Source organism: Thermobia domestica, chromosome 12 (genome assembly GCF_964235325.1).
Source record: "Thermobia domestica chromosome 12, izTheDome1.hap1.1, whole genome shotgun sequence".
Classification (NCBI taxonomy): Eukaryota; Metazoa; Arthropoda; class Insecta; order Zygentoma; family Lepismatidae; genus Thermobia; species Thermobia domestica.
This window is the reverse complement of record NC_137465.1, coordinates 141223214-141250287: the sequence shown is the minus strand read 5'-3', so window position 1 is coordinate 141250287 and position 27074 is coordinate 141223214. Positions and strand designations below refer to the sequence as shown.

Sequence of the window (27074 nt, the reverse complement as noted above, 5' to 3'; positions counted from 1 at the left end):
GTTAGTATGTGTATAATTAGCAAAGACATGTATGTGGCAAATTTCATGTCAAAAGAGCAGTAAATAAGAACAATAAAACTAAAATAAAACTTTCTTGTCCATTTAGCAACATTTTGTTTTACTCATTGTAATTTTCGTATTTATAATTTTTTCCTGTGAAATTTACCACAAATATAAATTTTCCGATTATACACATAGTATCAGTATTAAAAGTACCCTGCAAAATCATAATCAAATTATATTCTTACAAGAAAACAGTTATAGACATGCGACAATCATTTTGAACATGGGTGTACCTCATCCAATTGTATACATGGTTTTCAATAGAGGTGAAGATCACAGTGCTTTTTGCAGCAATTCTATATCCCAAACCGTTCTGGAGATATAAAAACTTAGTTTACAACCATGCTTAAAATTATGCAATTCCTAGAACTTGTATTTACACCTACCAAAATTATTGTTGTAATATTATAGAAGCAAAATATATGATAAATGATTTTAAAAATTTCCTGCAAATATGCCATTTTAAGCAGTATATCAAATTTTAACTATTTCTTTTTACATCGTGAAGGGTTTTAGATACCGAATTGCTGTAAACGACATAATTTTTATGTCTACTCAAAACCATGTTGTAATATTTATCTAAACACTTTTTCGAGATGAGGTCCATTGAAACAAAATCCAATTCTTCGAAACTTTGTTTCTGTTCTTTTCAGAATACGCCATACTTTGATCGTAGTATTTGATGTTAAGGTAGTTTGGATATGCATTACCCTGTCCGTTTCATCCTCTTAAATTCGGTTGTTTTAGTTTGCAACACTGCATGACAACTGTAGTATTGTAAGTTTTCATTTTAAATCTAAATTTGAAGTACGTAATAACCTGATGTATCGTTATTTAAAAAAAAATACAGCTGTATGTGGGGATAGCAAGACTGTTAACCTTGTAGCATCACACGTGAGTATGCAAAACAATGTCTTCCTGGTGATATTTGCATGATCCAAATTTTAGTTGGAAAGCTACAAGGACATATAAAGATAAATTGTCCTCCTTGTATATACAGGGTGTTCAGGAGCGATCCAGACACTACCTTTTTCTCGAGAGCGGTACGTGCTATCAAATTGAAATAAAAAATTGCATCACAAATGTGGGTCCAAAGAATCCGTAGAAATTATTTACAAAATCCCGAAAGCCTCCCTTCGTGGTGTAATGGGGAGGCACATGCCCCGTTCTTGCGATTTTCAAATGGGAACGATGTTCCGATTGCACTAGCAACGATTTCCACGCACAATAAGGAATTCGTTGGCGGGTTTAACGGCTGCTTCGCCAACTGAAAAGGTCCTTCATTGTACAGAAAATGATTGCCACAACGTTGCTTGACAAAATATAGTACATTAGTCTTAAGTGAAATAAAAAGAAAAACGAAACACAATGAGAAACGAATGATGAACGAAAAGGAAAAGAATAATTAAAGCACTGACTTCGATGCACATTTACCAACTTACAGTAGATGTTCGAAATGCCTGCCCTGTGCCTCAATGCATTTCTGCACATGGTAACTGAAATGATTCTGTGCCGCAATAATTTCCTCCTCACTAATCTGCCTGAATGCAGCAACTATGCGCTCCATGTTGTTGTTCCTTGTTGTGGGGCGATGTTGATAAACGATTTCTTTAAGTCGTCCCCATAGATAATCTAAACATGTTAAGTCTGGTGACCTAAGAGGCCGGGGCACAGGTCCACCCCTACCTACCCAGCGAGCACGAAACATTGCATTCACCTGATTCCTCGCTGTCAGTTCAAAATGTGCTGGGCAACCATCTTGTTGTAGCCACATGTGTCCTGATGTGTAAGGATATATCTTCGAGAAGAGTAGGCCATTGTTCTTGCCAAAATTACGGTAAACAGCGCCCGTAAGACTCGCTTAAAAAAAAAAAACAAGAGGTCCAATTATTCTTCCGCCGATGATTCCACACCACACATTCACAGACCATCTCCGTTGATGATCAACCTCTTGCATTCACTGTGGGTTTACGGCGGCCCAATAATGCATGTTGTGACGATTTACCTGACCATCACTTTCAAATGTAGCCTCATCAGACCACAATACAATTTCGTCAAAGAATCGAGCATTTGCATGCACTTGAGCTTGAGACCACATGCAAAAGTCGAGCCTGTTTTGAAAATCAGTACCATGTGGCTCTTGATGCAAGGAAATATTTTATGGACGAAATGTGTTAACCTTCAAAATCCTGACACCGTAGTTGCCCTGATACCAGAATCGCGAGCAACTTTCTTGATACTCGTGTGAGGATTAACATGGAATGCTGCAAGTACATCAGCAGACCTATTATCTCGAACAGTCCGAGCTATGCGTTCATTCCTGTGACTGCTAGAAAGCTGAACATTTCCACTTCTGCGTAGACGTTCGGCAAGGTTGCAAAACACATGCCTTGAATGGTGTTCCCGATCGGGATACCTAGCAGCATACACACGAGCAGCAGCCGAACTATTTAGTTGGCACTCACCCAACACCATAAGCATTATCAAATGCTTCTTCATTGTGAAAGGCATTTCAACTTACATGCCACGATTTGCCAATGCGAAGTAATTGACAGAAATGCACACGACCATGAGGTATGTACGTTAACAAATCCAGACTTTTCACACAATCCCTTCGACACGCAACGTCTTGCAACAGACAACGGTGAATGAGACCAAGATTGGAGTGGCGTATTCATGTTATCAGTGGAAGCACACTAGAAGTGGCAGAAGACCTAGGCACACCTCCACCTGTGCGACATAACTTGCGTTGAACCGGGCAGTGTGAAAAGCTTACGGGCAGTCAAATGGAACTTGCTTCTTTGTGGTACTATTACGTGCCCGCCCTTTTTTTGATCAAGTGGGCAACTTCAATAGTACGTTTTATTTCTTCATGACTAACCAGAAATTCAGGGTTTTGATATTGTTATGGCCGCCATGTTGAAAGTGGTTAGTGGATTCCAAAATCGTGTTCGAATTGTTTTAACATTTGCAGAGACCTTTGCAACGAGGTATTACTCGACCCCACTTTCCATTTGAAATTTTAGAGTTCTGGCCTTACTTTGGACCTCCTTTTTTGGGTCACGCAGTGTCTTCTTATTTTTAGATCCTGAGTCACCATGTGGCATATCATTGGAAAGCGTGTGTCTTGCACTTCCTGAAACTGACAGTGGTTACATTATCTTAATTAGTAAACTCGTATACTCAATTTCGCGCACCTTCATTTTTTTTGAAAAAAAAAAAAAAAACAAAAAACAATTGGTACACAGAAAACGGTAGGTAGTACGGACAAATGCTTCGTAGGGCAATCTTATTTTCCCCCCACCTTTTCGAATGTGTATTTTAAACATATCGTTCGCATTTGAAAATCGCAAGAACGGGGCATGTGACCCCCAATTACACCACGAAGGGAGGCTTTCGGGCTTTCGTAAATAATTTCTACGGATTCGTTGGACCCACATTTGTGATGCAACTTTTTATTTTAACTTGATAGCATGTACCGTTCTCGAGAAAAAAGTAGTGTCTGTGTCGCTCTGGAACACTGTATATCCTATAGTACAATGTTTCCAAAAATGCAGTGATATTTATAATTTTTAGAACTGCACGAACAATTGTTTTCAAATCGAGTCTTTGTCAAATAATGCTAATGGTTGCCAAAGGTAGTTACTGACAATCTGAATTTTGTGTATTAACAAGTTCATGATGTATGTTTGTCCGTATAATATAATTTAATATATATCCTTATTTAATTATCATTATTAAGAAAAAAATATACGTATTTCATTTTGTCGTCCCAGCATTATGTCCTGTAGATTGAATGAGAGGGATGATTAATATAAGTAAGCGATTATGAAAGGAATCAATGAAATGATAATGTAGGAGGAAACTGGAGAGCCTCGAGGAAACCCACGGATACGATGTTATAAAGTCGTGTTCTATTTGTGACTTTCAAAGGAAAGTCAAAATTACACCACCTGTGGGTTTAGTGGTGAGATTGCGTAGTCCAGGGTTCGATTGCTGATGGGAAAATGCATTACGATGGTTCGGATACACCCGAAAAAGTTATTTTTCGACTTCCCTAGAACCATTACTCTCGATTGTATACCTTCAACCTATGTGAACCAAATTTTAAACTTAAGCTTTTTATAAGATTCTCTGTGGGAGTTTTCTGTTTCTTTTTCGAGTTTTTTTCCTTCCTTCAAACCTTAGGGTAGGGTGAAAATAATGGCATTGTTGAAGTCAAACGGGGATGGCATTTAGAATCTCTCCCAACTAGTTTCATGGCTCCAGAACCACGTTCCTTGTTTTTGTCTAAATTGTGATAGAAGACAACGAGCCCTGCGGGGCTGCTAACCCCCTTTCTCTAGCTGTCGCTCACTCATTTGCAGTACGAGGGTTACTATTTATATTTTGAGCCTTGACAACACTGATTATAGTTAGGCGCTATTTTTGTTTGCATGGAAACGTTTGACTGTTGACCATAACGTACTTCAAATGTTTTGTCAGTCGCTTTATTTGTGTTGTTTACGTTGACTTACAGATTGCATGACAACAGAAAAATGGAGTTAACTCGTGAAAATTTTCGTGCGATGATTTACTACGGTTTTCGACGTGGATTATCAAGACAAGAGTGTATCGATCAACTTACTTCCACATTTGGCGATGAAGCACCATTCTTTGCCACTGTAAAACGCTAGTATAAAGATTTTACTCGTGGTCGCCATTCGCTCATTGACGAAATTCACGAAGGTCGTCCAAAATCAGTTGTTATTCAAGAAAACATTGATGCTGTGCAAGATCGTCATATGACATACTGTGAGATTGAGGCAACCCTAGACATTAGTTCCGCCAGCATATATAAAATATTAGATGATCATTTAGCTGTGAGAATGGTTTGTTCTCGTTGGATCCCACATAATTTGACAAAAACTCCAAAAGAAGCTCGCGTCAATTGGTATACACAAATGCTCAATAAATACAATGGCGATGCTTCAAAAGACCTATATAAGATTGTAACAGGTGACGAATCATGGATATATGCACATGAGCCGGAACGTAAACATTAGTAGACTGTATGGGTGTTTCAAGATGAACCAAATCCAACGAAAGTTGTTCGCGAAAGCTAAGCTAATCCAAACAATTGGTCGCCTATTTTTTCGGGAAAACTGGTCGTGGCAACTGTGCCTTTAAAGGAACGTAGAACGATCAACTCTGAATGGTACACAATTTGTTTGCCGGAGATCTTCGGTCAAATACGGAAAACAAAAGCGCCGTCGTATCATTCTTCATCAAGACAATGCAAGCTCTCGCACATCTCGTCTAACAACCGACTATTTGAACACTCAAAAAATCGAATTGATGAGTCATTCGCCGTACAGTCCTGATTGGCACCCAATGACTTCTTCTTGTTCTCGTATGTCAAGAATAAATTCAGTGGATAACGATTTTCGTTGGCAGAAGAAGCCGTTAATGCGTTCAAAAACCATACTATGGAGGTGTCTCAAGAAGATTGGGAAGAATGCTTTGACAAATGGTTCGAATGAATGCAAAAGTGTATTGATCATAAAGGAGAATATTTCGAAAAACGATAAATCAATTTTCAGTGACAAATTTGTGTGATTTAATTGTTAGGCTTAAAATATAAATAGTGACCCTCGTATATTTTGTGAAGTAAGTAACACTGGAGATCCTATATGTGCAAGATTGGAGGAGAAACTAAAAACTAGCCTCAAACAGAGCATTATCAATAAATCACAAATGCAGGTTAACAGACCTAATCAACAACAACGAAAGTAATAATAATAATAATAACAAAAAGATTTAAAATAGGTTAGAAAATCAGCCATCCAGTTATAGAAAATCAGTAACAAGTACAGGATGCGAGATTAGATGACAGCTTCGCCACCTGCAGAAAATAACTTAATTTTCTGAGCTGACACGTTTTGAGTTTCCTAACAAAATATTGTGGTTTTATTTTTAAAGGGACATTTAACTGATCCGAAGAACTTCCTCTGGACATCGGGAGCTTGTGAAAAATGGGATAGGCCCTATTGAACCGGGATATGGTCACTCTACATGCAACACCGTAGGTCTTTTTTAATTGGCAAAACTTCGTTTGCAAATTGATCTTGAGTCCTTGGGTTTCTGGAACAGATTCTTTCACGAAAGCATATAACATAGGATTAAGTTCTGGCATTCGGGGAATTAGACTGCGTTGAAAAACTTCTGATATGTATACTGATAATGGAATTCCATATTTTACATCTTACAGGCTACTAATTTCTTCAGTTTTAGTTACATAGCTTGTTGTGATCGCGTCTGCGCCAAATTCACATTTGAAACATGTTAATCGGCTAGGCGCTACCCTTTAAAATACACATATCCATTTATATTGTATTTGAAAGTTAATAAAATTTAGAAAATCGTTTAGCGCTAAACAGAATTGTGGAAGTTGGAAGCAAAATCAATGGAATGATATTCACTTTCAAAAGCTATAATTAAAAGGGAAAACTACTAGATATACTAACTATATGTTGGAGTACTTTTACAGTCTTTGTTGAAGTTTACGTAATCCTCATGTTCTTGTGTTTTAAGAAAATCTTTTATTATATAGTTCCTTATTTACTTGGGCAAAGAGCACAGTGTTACTCAATAATTCTATTGTTTCACTGATGACGAAATATGAACTTTGATTTTATTACTCCAATGTGGTGCAGCGGGGCATTCTAAATAATGAATATTCAAGAACGTAACATGCACAATTCCCTGTTCGTAGAATTAATAATGTAAGTTCTAACATTTCTTTCAACATTATTGAAAAACTGACAAAGGTGTCTGTGACAAGGAATGTAAAATATGTTTTTTTTTTTTTTTTTTGGTATGGAGGACAATTTAAATATTGTTAGAAATTTGATCACACCATTTGTTGATTCTGTTTGATTTATGAGGAATTGAGTAGTTCCATTTGAGTAACAGATGGTGCAAGTAAATGGCAGTCTCTTTACACTGTCTAAATCAGCAACCCCCTTTTCCCGTTGCAGCAAAATATATCCTGATCGTGATTTTCCAACAAGTAGATTCGAAGACTGATCCTTCTAGATTTCGAGGTATAACAGCTTTGTACTATAATTAATGATTTTGGAAGATATTTTAAAGGACAGTATTGGCACTCGAAAACTTGAAAACGGTGAAAAACTTTATTATTATTATTATTATTATTATTATTATTATTATTATTATTATTATTATTATTATTATTATTATTTAGGCTTACTTGAAAAATTTATCGTCTCTGTGCACGTTCGCTAATAAAATATATTTTCCTTGCCAATGCTATTATATAGGGAACAGGAGTAATCAACAGAAACATGTTGCTGATAATCGATGTTTCTTATTATTAAATGTAAAAATGACGACTTCGTGATTATTCATGTGTTCAAGTTAAAATACCAGTTTTCAATCTTCATTGTACTATAACGAACATTATAAAATGCTTTTATTTGATCCTTTTCTTTTTTCGTCAGTAATTGTTTTGTTAAAATGTGTACAAACTAGAAGTGTAGGAAGTGATATTGAAAGTAATTAAAAATATACGTTGAATAATCTCATGCTTTTTTAAAACTAGGGCCTGTATGTCATCTCACTAAGTAGGAGTGAATTCGTACCGAAACTACATTGAAATAAAATATTTTTCTTCCCGTTGTGTATAAGTAGTGGAAGAAGAGTTGAATAATACTTTCCTTCTTCAAAAATTGTTTGCCATTGCCATCATTAATAAATGCTTTCTCTATGTAAAACTGCAATCCAATGTTGCAAATAAAGTAGTCTGTAATCAAACCTTGCAGTCGAAAATCAGAGATGAGGCATTTTTCATATGACGTTAGCCCTAAAAGATAGTAGTTAGTCAAAATGACATAAGATCGAGATAGTGAAGTTTGTTATTATTAAGTTATGTAATAGTCTTCTAGCAAAGTTGCTGAGAATAATCTCAAAAATTGAATAGAAACTTACATTGAAAGCAATGATTTGACTGCTTAAAGTTTGGTAGTGTTACAAATTGTCTTGATGTTGCAGCGGAAAAAAATACAAATTTATTTTCATGGATTTTGTATGAGTTGCATTGGGTTAAGCCTGTCTGTTCTTACCCTTGGAAAACTAACTTAAAGAACTGGGTTCGAAGATTGACTCGAAAGCAGAATCCTTGAGTCATAAATCTACCTAATTCCCTGTATTTCATGAGAAAAAAACTGGAATTAACATAAATTATTGTACCACAATCAGTAGAAAGTATTTTCGCTGTGTATATATTAATGGTTATCAAAACAGTGGAAACACTTCAATAAAGCTCAACTTCACTGCTAAATATGACGTAAAACATTGAGAATCTACAGGACAGCTCTATTCCTCGAATAATGGAATAGTCTCCATCATAAATGGTTTCCAGAATATTATTTTACCTTTTCTCACGCAATTGAGCACTCAATTTTGTCAGCGAGTATGGAGAATGATATCCACTTCGGGGTCTGATCTCCAGAACTGACCACAGGTGTTCAACAATATTGACGACTGGAGATTGAATGGACCAGGGACGATGTAGTTCATTCTAATGTTCATAAAGCAAAGCTTTAACAGCTTCAGCAGATAGTAGCAAATTTTCATTTTGGAAAATTGTCATTGACTGGAAACGTCTGGGCCATAGGATGCACATAGCCACCTAAAATGTCTATGTAATAACTCATAATAATGCTTCCTGTAAGATTAAACTCAGGACCCACGGAATACCAGGAAATTTTTTATAGTAGGGAGCTTGAGCTTCTTTGGGAGTGTGCCATACACAGAGAGGACTCATGATACCATATTATATTACCTGTTGTTTCCAGTTATTAGCAGTTTACTTTGTATCTTATTAACACCATTTTCTTGGTAATAATCAGTGACTTGGAAATTCCAACCCTGCGCGGAGGTTTGGGTTATGCAACTCACGTTGGAGTGTGGTTAAAGGTTGTTCCAGATGCTGATTAAATTTCACAGTCACTTCTACCGCTTTCGCTCCACAGTTCTTGAGTATAATCTTCATCAGTGCTCGCCCGTCCGTATCACTGAAGCTTCTCTTCTGCCCACTGTTATTCTTCGTCAACTTTGTCTTACTATATATGTATCAATGAATGAATGAAATTTACGGCTCTACGTCCACGATTATGCCCTTTATAGTCCAAGCTCCTCCGTGGCTAAGCGGTTAGCGTACGCGCCTTTGGCGTGGGAGATCCGGGTTCGATTCCCGGCGGGAGCTCATGTGGTTCGGATTCCACGTTAATCAGTAGGTCCACGTCTCATATAGCCTCGCTGCTGAACGGGACGCTAAACTAAATCGACTCGACTTTATAGTCCAGTCAAATTAGGCTTTAACCCAGACATTTAAAATAAAACGAAACTTGCTGGAATACGTAGCGCTAGTTATGATGTACTTCTGGAAAAAATCCCCAAGAATCCTGTGGCGTGTTTAGGAGCTATGACGTCACCAGCAGGGTGCGAATTGGCGGGGGGGATGCCGGGGATTTCCCCCCCTGACAAAAATCTTTCCCACCCTGGAGAAGGAAAATTTTATCCCTGGCAGGGATAACTTTTTGCCCCTCTGGAGTATTTTTAAGTGGACATAAAGATAAGTAAGTCTACTTTGCGTAGCTAACCTAAATATTACTTGAGTGAAAATTTATGAAAGATCTCACATCTCAACCGTTTTGTACTTGTTAGTATATATATATATATATATATATATATATATATATATATATATATATATATATATATATATATATATATATATATATGGGGGGGACTGGGTGCGCATATGGGTGAAATTCATCCCCCCCTGGGAAAATTTTTCAATTCGCACACTGGTCACCAGTATGGCGGTCGTCAAAAATCATAGTGAAGTCTTTGAATGCATATAACTTTTTATGTAGTAAAGCCAAGACGTTCCTTTTTGTGACAAACTGAAGAAAACTGATTGGAAAATTTGTAGATTAAATTATAGTTGTTAAATCAAAGGTTTCCTTTGAAATACATTTCTACATAAACAGCAAAAAATCACTTTTTTGAATACTTGTTTTGAAGTTTGCACGTAAATATCTCCCTGATTATAGACTACTAATACATGTTTTCTGCATAATATTATAGGCCATTTTATTAGCTTTAAAACGACACTAGTTTTATTTCTCTATCGCAACAAGTAAGGGAGCTACGTGAATTTATGTTGTAGAGCATGCAATCCGCAACGTGTACTGGATGAGCATAAAGTCTAATTCTATTTACAGATTCATAGCAAATGGTCAGAGGTATTGTCGATTTCTTTTACCAACTACTTGGTTAGAGTGGATAGGGAAGTTATGTACTTGCTATGACAGCAATTTTGAATTTTATCATTTGGGGTTGCAATAAATTTTTTGAACAAGGTTATGCACTAAAATATTTGAACTACCGTACCGTTATGAATGACGTATAAAATACTGTTGAAAATTAAAGTCCTTATATCAACACTTGCATAGCAATATGCAGAGCTAAATTGAATGAAAACAGTGTTTAATAATTAAAAAAAAAAAAAAAACACTAAAAATGATAATATAAATTAGCATAAACAAGGTAATACTCTAAATATAGATAAGATTACAGGACATACAACACCTGTTTCACATTTAGTTCGGACGATTACGTTGTGTTGGTGGAGTAACCTGTTGCTAACTCAATGACCTTTTCATTAGCACGTGTTGAATTTATTATGTTTGTTCGTCATACATTCTTCAATCGCCTACAATCATACACCGTTACTACAACCATAATCCGCACGCTGACCGCACATAGATGAACGGTCCAATCTATTGCTTTTACTCTTACAATTTCTTTCACGTGAAATTTTACAGTTGAACACAACTAGCTTCAGAAGGTTTTCAGGAACAGTTGGTTCAAGTGTTGTAACTGGTACAAGTTCGTTGTTTCGTACTTTCCAACACCATTCTGTAGGAGATAGTTCAACATGTTTCCACTGTTGCACTTGTAAATAAACACACAAGGAATGCTGATCAGTGTTTCTTCCAGACTTGTTTTTTTTTTTTTTTGGGGGGGGGGCACTGCCCTCCCCTCGGAGCTCTGCGAGTGCCCCCCGGAGTAGATCAAAATATTACGTCTATAATATAATAATAAATAGAATAGTATCTGCAGTGCCCCCACCCCCCGGAACATTGTTTCTGAAAGAAACACTGATGCTGATGTGCTGCGCCTGAGGTCGGAGGAAGCACTGCAAGATTGAATTCTGCGTCAATTCTCTTCTTGGCAGCAGTCTTCAAATAAATGATATCTTGCTGTTCCAAAGGTTTTGTTTCTTTGTCCCATACATAGCTAGAAATAATTTTTCACCTGCAATACTAATCGCATCTGGGGAAGATGAAGAAGAATTGAATACATCCATATGATCACGAAGTTTCTTATCTGTTGAAAGCAGATTGTAAGTTATCTTTTTCCTTTTCTTAAAACAGAAGTAGAATCACCCGATGCATGCATGAAGGAAAAGCATATACACTTTCATAGGACCTAATTGGATCTCTGTCGAATGTTGTTTATCCGATTTTCTTTCAGTCCTTACGGGCATTGCCATAAATACTTGATCTGTCACATGCGTGATTAACAGTATAAGCAGATCTGCATCTTCTCCAACAAGTACCAATGGACCTGTAAAGCTACTTCCATGACTTTTGCCACAATAAGTATCTGCGTCAGCAATTGCTTGCTACATATGGCACCCAGCAGCTGTCAGATGGCGCTTTAAAATATTTATGAACCTTTCTTTGTTGATGTGATTTGAGTGGAAAACCTCTGGAGACATGGAAATCTCAACATCATTATCTACACTTACCTCAACAGAAGTACGTAACTTTGTTCTTCATGAGTGGGTCACATCTTTTATGCTGGGTCCTGCTTCATAGCCATCAAACTCTATGTGGCAACTTCCGTAATGCTCCATAATGTATCTATGTCACATATTGCGTGCAGATATTTCTGTAAGTTGCTGGACGCTGCCGAATAACTCTGTGCAACAAATAACCATGTGCAACAAATAACCACCGTTAATTGTATGCGTTGCATTGCTTGGGTTAGAAAAATCTCTAGACATTGTATTAACAGTTTGAAGGAGAGATGACTGATTACTAGAGACCGGATGTTTAGGCATTAAAAACCTGGAAAATAGGCAGGCAAATAGGCACTTAAAAATTCAAAAATAGGCAGTAAAATAGGCACTAAAATGTGACTCGAAACAATGATGATAAATACTTAATACAATTTTAAAAAATAGATCCAAGCCATAGATAATATTCAATATATTCTTTTACTATATATATATATATATATATATATATATATATATATATATATATATATAGTAATATTGTAATGTTATCACATGCTTGTGTTTACAAACACCTAATATATGTGTGTTATTTATATTATATAAATTATATCTTTTTCCAATGAAGGCTTTTTTTAAGGAAATGCGTAGAATAGGCAACATTAGGCACTAAAGTAATTATTTAGGCAGTAAGGGGCGATATAGGCAAAACAGGCAAAATAAAATTGGCTTAAATCGAAACTATAAACCCCCATATAAATTTTAAAGTGTTCTTTTGGATCATATCTTTAATATTAAAGAATAGGCATTTTGCCTAACATCCGGTCTCTACTGATTACCCTTTCTCATCGAGACATGGTCAAACAGTGATGGTGGTTGTGCTGCCAATTTATAAGACAAAAAGTTTTCCAGATCTTTTTCACTACGCATAATACACAGCATTCTGTGAAAAAGCTGGTTTGAATTAACTACAATGTTCACTGTAGCCAACGACCTGATCATATTCTTCCGCCGGAAATGTACTTCGTTGAAGAGCTTACCAACATTATTCTTGAAAGAAGAGAGTCCAATTTCGTTAGCTCGATCCCAATCTACGCGTTTGTCACCAATAATTCAGCTGCAAAGCGACACAAGTTCAGTTGAAGCTTTCTTGAAAGCGTAGTGGGCACGAAGCCACTTGTTTCTATCTATGTCGCTCCTGTCTTGACAATCTTAGATCAATGTGTTATGAACTCCGGCGACTTCTTCCATAGCCTCTACTACTCTAGGTCTTATTGGCATTGTGTGCACTCGTTTTGCAAGTATAGTTGGGTTCACGACCATGAGTCAATCCTCCTGTGCTCTTCATTGAACGCATCAATACATACTCAATGCTCATATCAGCCCAGATATCAGCTCAAAATTTGTTTGATCGGCGAATTGTAAAGAAACTGCGTGTAGAAAAATTTTGATATTCATCCTGATTCATTTTCTGGTCCAGAGTAAGCATTTCTGGAAGGTAAACATGCGCACTCTCTGCATAATTGAAATGGCCAGCGGCATGAAAATACGCCAATATTTGTTGTACACTGTAAAGATGCAGCCTTCAATCACCATAGTGCTAAGCTCGAATGAACAGACATATAATTTTCACCATGTTTATGTGCTGGATCTATAGTTTAGTTTGTCCCTTTCGCTTCAGCTTCCTTCATTCTTTCCTTTAGTAGATCGGTACATGTTCCGAGAACCTGGAATCCAGCAGAGTTTTGTACGTTAGCTGTGCCATCAAAACTGAAGTGTAGCATTTTCTCAAACTTTGGACAAAATTATTATCTTCAGTGCGTTCTTCAAGAATAATAATACCCAAAGCTTGAAGGTCAGTGGTAGAGCGTTTACCTCTGGTGCTTGGGGTCCCAGGTTCGATCCCAGTCCCCGCCAAGTGAACTTTGTGGTGGACAAACACCATGTGCGTGGGTTTTCTCGGGTTTCTCCCGTTTCCTCCCACTTTCTTCATTCCACCATTTTTCATTCATTACTCATCATCACCGTCTCCTTTACCCTAACCGGCATAACCGTGGGACGTAAAACTCAAAGATTTCATTTCATTTTTTTTTTTCCAAAGCTTGAAGGGTCAACAAATGAGCACGAACAGCTCTTGGAGTATGCTCGCCCACTCATATACTGTTCTTTGCATACATTGTCTGCCACATAACTTCCAATCCACTATCGCTCATAATTATACCAATGGAGATCAGATAAGTGAGCAAACGGTGGAATCCACCAAGTCGTACAACGACAGATTTAGGAAGGCTTTCTAAAGGAGCAGCAAGAATCATATCTATTTCTTTCGAAAATCCATTGTTTTTATAATGTTATTAATGCTATGTATAATTAATTATTTTAAACTTATAAGTGTTAATTTCACATAGTTATAATAAATATAATCCAATATAAATATTGTATAAATATTAAGGAAAAAGCAAGTTCACAAATGATCCATTTTCTTTCCGCCATTTACTGACCTATGTTGCACCACATTACTACTTCTCCTATACGTGGAAAAGCTGTTCCTTGCTTCTGATGTTTGTTTCGACTCAAGTAGCTCCCTCACTTTTTGCGATAGAGAAATAAAATCGGCGAGATTTTAAAGCTAATAAAATGGCCTACAATTTTATGCAGAGAACATGTACCAGTATTAGTTGTCTATAATCAGGGAGATATTTACGTGCTAACTTCATAAATATTAAAAAAAATGAATTTTTGCGGTTTATGTGGAAATATTTCAAAAGAGACCTTCGATTTAACCACTATAATTTATTCTGCAGATTTTCCAATCAGTTCTCTTCAGTTTGTCACAAAAATGAACGTTTTGACTTTATTACGTGAAAAGTTATACGCATTCAAAGATTTCACTACGAATTTTGACGGCAGCCATATTGATGACGTCATAGCCCAGTCACAGGATTCTAGGGGATTTTTTTTTTCAGAAGTACAACGTAACTAGTACTACCTATCCCAGCAAGTTTTGTTATTTTAAAGGTCTAGGTTTGGCCCCCAAAATGCCTAATTTTGACTGGACTATTAGGCTAATGGAGACGTATGATTAATGAAGGGGAATGACTATATAAAAATTTGTAGAATGAGAAGTGGAAGAAACTGGAGAAGCCTGAAAAAGCCCACGGACACGTCTACTATATACTCACTTGGCCTTGGATCGATCTAAGGACTCCTTGTACAGCAGGGGACACTTCTAAATGGTACACCTTAGCTGTAAATCTCCATATGGCTGTACCATTTAGAAGTGTCCCCCGCTGTACCAGAGGTCACTGCCCTATCACTGAGCCAGTTTTACCATAAGTTGTATAGTTCTTAATCATCTTGGTTTCCCCTCAACACGACCTCGTTTTAGACACACTTGCGCCAACTAACAACGTATTCACAATTTGTCCTCTCTGAAATTTAGAGATTACCCATTTTGTGTCATCTCCGTGTGCCTGCTTTATCATGCGCCTTCGTCCTATTACACTTGATGTACACGAATAGTCACCTAATAGACCATTAACAACAATGAGAGCGCTAAACAGACATCATCGTCAAATATATGACGTGTTGAAACTATAAGTATTCTTATTAGTTCCATCAGTATCTAGTTTCTTCTGTTAATATCTGTGAACTTCTCATTGATTTTTGAACTCATATTTTGAATTCTTGTTACTCTCACTAATTCGGTGATTTATCTCGAGTTGTATGGCTGTACTTTGAGAAAGGTCAAAGGAGAGAGCATATCGAAGAAAAGAAGAAAGGAAAAACCATTTGTTGAAGGGACGTAGGAATACATTGAAATCCGTTTATCAAATGTGGACTTGCAGAGAGGCTGTTGTGCCACCCAATGTTCCCCATTGATACATTTTTTTTTATTTTAGTGTTTTTTTTTTTCAATCAGGAAAAATCAGGCCCGCAGCCAGAGAGAGGCTAGAGGGGGCTCTGCTCCTAAATTATTTTTTAGCTTCTAAAAAATAACGCTAAAGAGAATTTTCAAATTGACTCAAACCAGTGAAATTCTTGCAATTATATTTATCAAATTAAATTCGATTGTACGAATTCTACTAATTTCTGTGTAAAATTACGTTTCTTGCTAGATGCACAAAACATCTTTTATCGTTTTTACCCATTTCAAGAATTTCAAACATTATCATATTATTGCAACTATGACAAGCATCCAAAAATGCTAGGTGCACTTCCAAACAACAGTATCGTAGTCCACAACGATAGTTGTGAATATTAATAAACTGGTGTCTCGCTTATTTTGGAAGGTAGAAATTGAGTGCAAACGTTGGATAAAGCATATACTTCTATTTTGTATTGATGTAATCTAAAATTTCTGTAATATAATTTTGTTCTAATGTTTAAAAAATAAATATTTAAAATTTAATTATTTTCAAACGAAGTACCTCGCAAAGAGCATATATTAAGCACACAAAAATTAAACAGAAATTTACGGTTTCGATAATTCAAAAATAAATACAAAATCTGTAAATAATAAATAAATGTACAATTTTATGGTGTTCTTTGATGTCTTTGTCATTGCCCACTTAGTCCTAATTTCTGCCCCCCTAATCCCTATGGGCCTGGGAAAATTGAATAGCTTTCTAAGAAAGATGACTTAAGACATAACTTTCTTTCAGGTGTGTTTCGTCTTCACGTTGTTATTTGCGCTCCTATCGTGATTATAACCTTGAAGGTTCTCAATCGTGATGTGGAAGGGTGTTAGTTTTTTTTGTTCTTAGGGAGCAACTTGAATGCTCCAAAGCTATAGTGCGTGTCATTCAGTTGATGAATGATGTAGAAAATAGCAAATTGATAGGAGCGAAACATCGTACGGGAAAGAATTCCTTGCAACTTCAGTTCCAGAGACATAGAAGGTCTTCTGTTGATGTAACTGTAGCATGACTTTTTAGCAAGTCGTAGGCCATAATTCTTCATGCAGTATATATATATATATATATATATATATATATATATATATATATATATATATAATATAATATTCCTAACGTAAATGGACTCGCTAAGGATTTAAGAATACATAATTCAATCCTATTAGTTCCTCTGGCGTGCGCAAAACTTCCGTTTTCCAATGCTGTGTACCACTTTACTCTATATTAGCGTCAGAAGTGTTCATGGAATCACGTTGTCGTAACAGTATTTCGAAAATGGAAATATCGATATAGTGATTAAAATATTGAAAATTGTAAATTACGTATTTTGAACTTCTAAAACACACACCATCAGAATTGTATAAACAAGTAATTTTCTTTGAGTAATTTCGTGCACTGGCAAGCTGTCACACCTGGTCGTAAGTAAGCAACTAAGATCGTATCTCTGTACTGCCTGACGTTGAATTATTGTTACATATAGTATTATAATCCCTCAACAACTGTCGGTACTCTCATGATAGTCTCATGCGATGTATGATGATGAAACAAAATGGCCGATGTGCTCTTGATATTTGAAGAACAGAACTTCATTTTCTCGTGTATACTTCTACTTTTCGGATACCTTGAAGGATGTCATGTATCTCAAGAAATCCCCCTTGAGGGGAACTTCGTGAAGAAATTACAGCGGCATTCCCCGCGAACTCACTGCTCAGTGGTGCCCAAGCCACCGTTCACCGTTGCGATTTGTCTGACTGCTAACGGCAGAAACTTGAAGCACCTTCAGTAACTAGACAGGTGAATGAAACTTTTATTTTGCTTTATTGTAAAAGGTTTTAATTTTGTGATGTATAAAAAAGTTCATCACCAACTCAAAATACGAGTACTATAGGATCAGTATTATAGTATCCGTGTTTTAAAGAAACATTTCTGCTCTATTATAATATTTTATTTAAAACGGTACAAATTAATTCGTTTGACTGACAAGTATTTATGCCGAGAATGCGTTCAGACAAAACTGTAAGCGTTGTTTAAAGCTAACTATCCTGATACCACTCAACTTTCCAGCAACTGTTCCTTACACTAAGTCATGTTATATTGCAGTTATTAATGAAACATTTTCTAGTGAAATAAGAAACTAACTTATATTTTTAGGATACTTCTTGCGAAAAAGAAACTACCCCTCAAAATTAAACTACTCCCTTTGAGTTTTTCATAAGAGATTACTTATGCAATTTGTCAGGCTTTTGGGTTGAATTGGGTTGGGAAAAATTTGATTTTTTTTTTTTTTTTTTACTTTTTATTTTTTGTTAGGAAGAAAAATACTTGGAGAAGTTTAAATTACAATTTGATGCGGACTTGTTTAACGATATGATTTCTAGGCGAGTGAACACGTTAAATTTGGACGACAAACGGATATTCAAAATCACTTTTTCGGTACACAGAAACATGTAAGTCCATTAAAATGTCAAATTCGGTTCTTTTATACAGTCATCATACTTTTTCTCCTACTTCACATTAGGTTTTGTTTAGTCAGACACAACTGAATTTACGAGAAAAAAATGGGGGTTTCAGCACTTGCAACATACAAGAAAACAGAATCCTTGAACTGTTAGTTGCCACTACTACTGCTACAACATCATCTTCTTCTACTTCTTCTACTACTACTACTACTACTACTACTACTACTACTACTACTACTACTACTAATAATAATAATAATAATAATAATAATAATAACAAATTACTAAAAATAATTACTTAAACAAGATTTGATGAAAATTAGTTGATACGACGGGAATTGAACCCTGACAGCACTACGCTTCATACAAAACTGAGAAATTAGAGTAGTAGTTACAGAGGTAGTACATGTGCTAAGTATGTTTTACCCTAAAATATCTCGAAACTGAACTAATATTCCTGTACGTCTTGATACAATTTAAATAACTACAAAATAACGGTTGCGGAAATAACATTGAAATCTCTCGCTCAGCTGGAGGAGCGTTTCGAGACATTTTTCTCTTGGAGAGAGCTCTATTCTTTAAGCTGAAGAAGGAAATGATGAATAACTCAATTAATAATCGTCTCTTCATATATTTCTTAGTATCTGGACTATGCAACACCAAGTAAATGATCGGTTTAGGCAAGTGGTTACCGCATCAGCTTTCTACTCAGGTTCGAGTTCCCCAGGTCTGAAATTTTTAACGTACTTCAATTTCAATCCATACTTTGTGTGATATGCAAGATTTTCTGCTTCGAATGAAGAGAATGACGGAGAATTGTAGTATGTGCATGAATTGCGACAAAGATGTACACACTTGTTTTTTCAATAATTCAGTTAATTTCAACCATTTTCTAAACTCGACATGATCAGTGCTATTTTCTTGCTTCTCACATGCTGTATGTAGTGAAATAATACACATAACGAATATCATTTATATATAGTACTCATTGGTCAACACTCTCCAAACATTCGAAATTAATTCAAAATGGAGGAATTTCTTTGTGTATCAAATCTACTGCAAAAACCTGTTCTAGTGTTATATAGGCTCACCAATTGTCATCTGCTGGTTGAAATGCTAAGCACAACTCGGGTTACGTCTGTCCAGGCATTTGTGAAAACAGCAAAAGTACAGGGCCCAACCTGGTGGAACTCTAGCATGAAAAGGGAGAGATACTTTTGCTGCTGATTGCACAAAAAGAATTAGAATATGAGTCTAATTTGATTTCTGATGTTATAGGAGTGACCAACTCTAGAAAGGATAGACATTTGTTGCATCAATTCACATCTGTTTTTATCTTAGTACCTCGCCAGGTTTGGTTTAGTATATAATAATATAATACCCGTTCTTCGCACTAGGAGATTACGTTTCATTTTGGACATAAAGTTCTAATGGGAGCTGAATTCGGATTTAAACAGCATCGGAAGTATCATTGTTCATTTTCGATCATTTTTGAATATCTACCCCTTCCCCTAAGTTTCACCGTCAAAGTGAAATGATAACTATCTCAAGCCCGAGCTTCATCTATGTGGCAAATTTGATCGAGATCGGTCTCGTGGTTCAAGAGTTATTAAGTCACAAACATAATGACTTTCATTTTTACATAGACTAGCAGCGTTCACCCCGCTTCGCTGCGGTCACCCCGGAACGCAATAAACTTTGTTACTTAGATAATTTTTACTTTTTCGCTTTCAAATTGCAGTAAATGTTAACATTATAGCGCCTGTCATTTATGTTAACCCGCCGAGTGACACGGTCATGCGGATTGCAGTAAATGTTAACATTATATCGCCTGTCATTTATGTTAACCCGCCCCGCTTCGCTGCGGTCACCCCGGAACGCAATAAACTTTGTTACTTAGATAATTTTTACTTTTTCGCTTTCAAATTGCAGTAAATGTTAACATTATAGCGCCTGTCATTTATGTTAACCCGCCGAGTCACATGGTCATGCGGGTTGCATATAAATACGTTTATTTTTACCTATGATGAACTAATAACAAAGGATTTGTACGTATGGACACTTGAATGGTCAATTATCTCAAGACACTGGTAATTAAAAATTAAAGTGATATGATAAAAACCATCTAGGGTCCAAATCCTAACAACCCCCCAAAAATGAAAGAAATTGGTTCAGCCGTATTAGCGTGATGAGTTCACAAAGGATTTGTGCGTTCTCTTTTATATATATAGATTACTGTAGCTTGTGGTTATAAAATATAATTTAAACAATGTTGTAGACTTCATTGAAGTTAACTTGTTTTTACATTAGTGTATAGCCGCCTTTCAGACAACTATTGTCTAGAAAAAACTCGTTTTATCAGTAAGTGATAACTAGTCGTTTTTGTAGTCCTTATGTAAACAAAAAATAAGCCATTCGTGTAGTAAACATACGAAATAATATGATGTACGTATCACTTGAAGAAAGAAAGAAAGAAAGAGGGGGAAAAAAAAAAGAACCAACTCTACGTAACATTGTAATAATTGGTATTGAAATAAGTATTTCAAATGACCAGAGAAGATTAAAATTTCTTTGTTTGTAATTCCCGTCATGGATAATTGTACAGGGCAGTTTAGATTAAGGTAATGTCATAAAAAAGAAAAACTATCTTTCGAATTGAAAAGCATGGATTGATCCGGAAATAGAAATATTCACAATTATAATTTCTACAAGGCTGTATTTATAAATAAATTTGAGGTTTACATGAAATTCAGCCTAGAAAGGAAAGAGTTAGCGTGTGAAGCAATTTATATTTCGAGGCGTAATCTTACATGCTGGGCCTGATCTTAGTTTGTTTACCTAGTATTTAAAGGTCGACAACTTACCGGGACCCAATATGCTACTACATCCATTATCATTGATTTTCATACTCTTTACTATATGTTGTGAATTATCGCAGTATTCTTAACAATATGCTGTATTACTAGGGTTTTAAGGATGTATATGTATAGGAATTATCGTATTGTAAGAATATGACAGCATTCGTAATAGATCGATTGTGACTAAACTAGGGAAGCAGAGGCTTCAGGGAGCAAGCCGATATATATATATATATATATATATATATATATAATATTTTCTGTATTTATGGTGCATAATTCGACCACCAGTGGGAATACATATATTCTTTAAACACGATTAAGAACAAGGTTATGAGCGAACCAATCGAATCGGAGCGAACCAATCCAGTCTCTCTCTAAATATAATTTTTCACTACTTTTCACTAATATCCTCCTCAACATGATACCTGGGATAATTTTTGGAACAACAGAAATTCCAACTGTAAACTTGCCAGTGTTGGAGCATTTAATGATCCGACACCAGTGCATATAATGGTCTACACTGCATTCTAGTTTGGATATTTCTACTGGGAAATGTCATATCAGAATATGTCCATCAGAGTGAAGAAGTGTGAATCGTGAGCTGTCCACACGTTAAATAAATAAATGAAAATCTTACGTTAGTGCCTCCTTTGGAAATATTTGCAAAAAAAAGTTATCACGAAAATCCAAGGTCCTGAGATATTTAAAATATTTTAGGAACTGTGAATAAGTCTTAAATGTAAAATTGATGAGCTCCGGATGCTTGAAAGGTGTAGGATTGGTTTTTCTTTGGCTTCTTTTATTTTACCGTACTATACTCTTTTGCATTATTTATGACAATTCAATGAGGAACCTATTAATTCACACCTCTTTCTCTGCAGAATAGGTGATAATCTTTGCTCGCCTTAATTTCTTGTAGTCCACATATGCGTTTAATTCTAGTTGAGTACTGAAAAGAAAGAATTATATGATTCGACAGATCTACAAAGTAATTGATAATCAGATTAATTTGATTTTTTTTTTAAAGAGCAAGAATCTCTCTCTAAATCTAATTCGAGATGATCATTAGGTTGAAAGTGCGATGATAGAACATTATAAACTCGCCTGTTGCTCTATATTGACCTCTCTTTTGTATTGTATTGAACGCTGCCCGAGTTATTACGTCAGCTATACATGCAAGGAACTCGTTAGTTCGTTTCATGAAGGGAGGTAAGACGCCAACTTCATCCGGAATGGTTCTGACTTCGATATAGACTGTATCAAATAAGTGTTTTAATTTTTGTTCTGAGTGTTTCTGAAAAAAAAATACAGTCGCGATTCGAATTTTTATTTTTATTTTGATGGAGAATTTTGGATTCCTTGTCTTTCCATCTAATTATAAGAAGAAAATGTGTATTTTTAAATCGAAAGACCTCGGATTTCAGATATTGATTTAATTTTCCTCGTTTAGTGTTTGCAATAACCGGATGAGTACGTGTGTAAATGGGCGGGATTCCATTTCAAAATTGCGTACAGTTTAGCTTGTCAAAAGTTGGTGGGATAACATAACACGCGCATCGCAGATCATACGTACATAACAAGGGAAGTACAAAATTAATTATAATGTGATGTTTGTTTCTTAGTTACAAAATAAAATATGTACATATCATAAATTGATATATTATGACTTTGTAACTGAATATACTTACATATAAAGGTCATAAGATATGTGTGAAAAGTCTTAGTCCTTCACACGTTTACGATGACGGACTCGCCTAACTTCATATCTAGCGAACACGCCTCATATATTTGTAGCGTGATTTGTGCAAACACATCAAGATTCTTCGTCGCAGATTATGCAGATCCGTTATTTTTTAATATTGTTTAGGAGACTATCTTGTCCCAACTTGGATATCACAAATTACTTCAACGTAAGGTTGCCAGACATCCTGTATACACAGGATTGTCCTGTATTTTTCACTCGCATTCTTCTGTCTTCTTTGAAGGTTTTACTGGATGCATATGTGTCTGTATATGCTAATACCGGTAGCTTATTTGCGTAATAGTATTGCAAGAAAAACAATTGCTAAGAAATATCAAGTCAGCAGATAAATAAACAAAAGTAGACCGTTGCTAACATATCGATTGGTTTTATAAAGGGATTTGTGAACTTCATGAAGTACTTACTAAGCAAAATGATCAAGTAATTAAATAAGGGTAAAAGAGAGTAAAATCCCCTCCATGTAACAAGTTTATGCTGTACATGTACATTAAAACGGTTAAAGACGTCAACTTAATATTTTTACTATAAAGCCAATGCATATCAGTGTGCCAGTCATAGTACACAAACTATAGTTCAGTTTTCCTAGCTGCGCTGTCTCTTACCTGTTCCCAGTCTGCGGCATCCAGGCAATCTGCAGACAACCGCAGGCTTGAAGGAACAATTAGTATTTCTAAATGACAAAGTAACTTACATGTATGTTTCTAAGTCTGCTTTCAGGTTGCTTAATTAAATAATTATATATATTTATACAGTATAGTTATAAATAAATATATTTATATATTATTCATTATGAGGATAATGCAGTCTTTAATGGCTGTTTTCTCACCTTTATTCGTGCGAGAAGAATGGTAGGTAGCGTGCTCTGAGGAATTTTCTTTGTACATTTTCTTGTTAGAATTTGTTATTGCTGTTATTTTTAAATAATTTTACCATTTTCTCGTCATTTATATTTTGTTATTTGTTCCTTTATCTTTTTCGCGACCTGTTTTAATTTTTATTATTTGTTTCTCTTAATTTGTAGATCTTATATTTGATTTATAGTGTTTGATAGAAATTTTATTTTCAATTTCTAATGTTTAGCTTGTGTCGGCTGTTAGACTTACCGTGCGTGACGGGGACAAATAACCTCAATGCTAACGTTTCCATTAAACTTCAACTTATATAAGAACACGTCCTATATTTACAGTGAACAAATATAGCAACCCTATTCCAACGTTGAACTTCTTCGTGGGTAAGCGGTTAGCGTATGCGCCTTTGCCGTAGGAAGCCCGGGTTCGATTCCCAGCGGGAGCTCATGTAGTTCGGATTCCACGTTAATCAATAGGTTCTGTCTCATATAGCCTCGCTGCTAAAAAGGTCTCAATCCAATTCCAACATGTCCAATAGCACAAGATATCTTCTTTAAAGAAGAAGCCCTACAGTTTCTTGTGGGTAACGCAACAACACATGGTGCGGTGGTTTTCTTTATGACTACATCGTTCGAGTTCTTAGATTCATGTATTTTTCATTTCCCAGATGTTTGCATTGTGGTGTTCACATGCCCTCATACATGAAAGATAGCTTCATCAATTAATATCCACCAATTTATCCACTGATCATTGCTTCTTGTATTTTTCATACATCATGAAAAGAAATGTATTTGACAGTTTAATCCCCGTCATTCATTGCATTTGAGCGTTGCTGGTGGTAGGATAGATATCTGGAGATAGCATCGGGTGATGATATAAATTATAAGAAATGCATTTGTTAGCTAACAGTCGGCGCAGAAATTTGCATAAGCTCTATATCATTTCATTTCATTTTTTCTTCTGCTTCTGTTACGCACTCATCCTCCCTTGTGAGCCATGATAAGATCATCCTGCAGGCGTATGTCACGCCACTTCATTATGTTACAATACTAGTGTGCATGTTGACATGTATATTGCGTTCTAAACAGCAGTTGGACTTATATAACACACTCAAGCAGTCTAACAAAGGACATTTGTTGCGAAGTAACTACTGAAGAAAAACTGTCTCAATCACGAAAATGGCGGAACAGCGTACCAAAGGATGAACTTAGCTCATTGTTATGGAGTAATCATTGAGGAAAAGCTGCCTTAATCACCAAAATGTCGGAAAATCTTAGTACTAAGTTTCCCGACTCTCAAAACGTCTTATACCGTATTGAACCGTCGAAAACATGCTTCTTGTGTTATTTTTGGACAGTTATATTTTTATGACATCCTAAACAAATCACCCTGTAGTTTAATTTTAAAAAGAACTTTAAAAACGTGTATTGTTACATAATTACCTGTTTCTTTAAACGTTTCGGCAACAAACGAATTTTCTTAGCTACATTAAATAATAATAATAATAATAATAATAATAATAATAATTGAAACCTCGGACGCCCGTGTCATACTTACTGGAAGGTTTTGCAGACAAGTTGTTAACTTTCTTCTTCTAAACTTTTGGTTGATGCGAGTGTTTAATGGGGATGCCAGTTTTAAAACTTTTCTTGTAAGCCTATTAAGACTTAATACCTAAGATGCTAATAGAAACACTGGAAATTAAAAAAGTGAATAGATGATGATGGTAATTCGTGAAGTTGATTTTGGGGCTCGGGTATGATAGAACACGTACGTATCTGTTCGAGTGTCTACCCCGGAAAGCAACAACGCTTTGGCCTATTCAACATTTCGTACAGTGAGGAGTCCAGTGTGCAGAAAAGGTCGAGGCGTGTCTGTGGTAGCAGTGGATAACGCAGGAAACTAGTAGAATATTGGCAGAAAAATTCATTCATAACCGTTGAAAATCAAAGGGAAACCTCGCAGTGTTTTTCAAGGAAATTCAATGTAGAAGTGATAATTTATTAAAACTGAGTTATTCCAAATAAGTAAATCCTGTAGTGTAAAGGCAGTAGATTCGACGATTTTTTTAAAGAGCAAAAATCACATACAGTACAGTAGGTATAGCCAGGCAGTACACATTTCGTGATGGATCGTAAATGAAATAAATGAATGTAGGTGGAAACACGATTTAAGATCTACAGTAGCTTAGGTGGAGAAGACATTTAAAGATAAATAAGAGCTTCTGACCGAAACTATTGACTTAGGAAGAAGTCTTACGAAACTATGTATACGAAATAAGGCGAAGCATGGACTCTAGAAGAAGGAATCGGAAAACTAAATCCTTCGAAATATGATGCTGCAGAAAAGGAGAGATGGATAAAATATCAAATAAGAGTGTTCGAAATGCTGAGAGAGAGAGTAAGTATACTGAAGACCATTTCCAAAAGAAAGTATAATTTAGTTATTGAAACATGCAAAGGTCATGCGGGTGGCTGTGCGGGGAATGTCAGAAGAAGTAGTACCTTGAAGAACTTAGCAATTTAAATATACGAACCAAATAATGCGGTCTAAGGAAGAAAGCTACGTGGAAACGAAAATTCTGTCTCAGGATTAGAAAGGTGCTTCAGGGAGGTCTTTTTATATTATTTGCTAATAATTTTGATTGTAACTTGTATCTGTTGAGTCCTGACATTATATTTGAATATTTATTGAAATAAAGTTGGCGTCTAAATATAACTTTTAGAATAGTTTTTATTAAGTTGGTGTTAATAGAGTTGTGTGTTTTACAGATCTTTTAAGGAGAATATCTAGGGTTACTGAAGATACTCTTGCTAGCGTTGTGAATTAGGCTTGCTTTGCAATGTTTCATGTTAAGAAGCTTATACTTGCTAATTGCTTTGGAATTTGTATATTGGAATAACTGGATCCACGATATAATATGTGAAGTTTTCTAAACAAATAGCAAGATAAACATTTAAAATTTGAGATTGAAGTAATGTAGTTTGTTGGTACATAATGTGTATATATTGTTATGAAAACGTGCATAATCTATAAGCACACTATTCGTCACTAATGTACATTCATTTCTTTTATTTTAGGTAAGGATACTATCTCCACTCTGGTGGTACCTTTCGGAATAGGAAGAATCTGATATTGTGTATGCATTTCCGGATTTTCTAGTTAGTGTCAACTGGAAGTGGTCATTTCAATTGAACTTGCTTAATGTGAGTATTTTTTAGATTATTCGTTATGGGCTTTAATGAGTTCTGTTTTTTAATCATCAAGAACATCTTTTTTTTTTTTTTTA

General features: G+C 35.7%; 1 protein-coding gene across 5 annotated transcripts in view; it reads left to right on the top strand.

The window, feature by feature from the left end:
* Nucleotides 1-27074, top strand: part of ATP8B (ATPase phospholipid transporting 8B) — a 568064-nt gene that overhangs the window by 253111 nt on the left and 287879 nt on the right. The window contains exon 3 of one of the 5 annotated variants that reach the window (XM_081734178.1): nt 26866-26991. The exons of the other annotated variants lie outside the window; for them this stretch is intronic. The gene's annotated coding sequence lies outside the window, so the exon portion shown is untranslated. The remainder of the gene's footprint in view (nt 1-26865; nt 26992-27074) is intronic. 5 annotated transcript variants of the gene reach the window in all.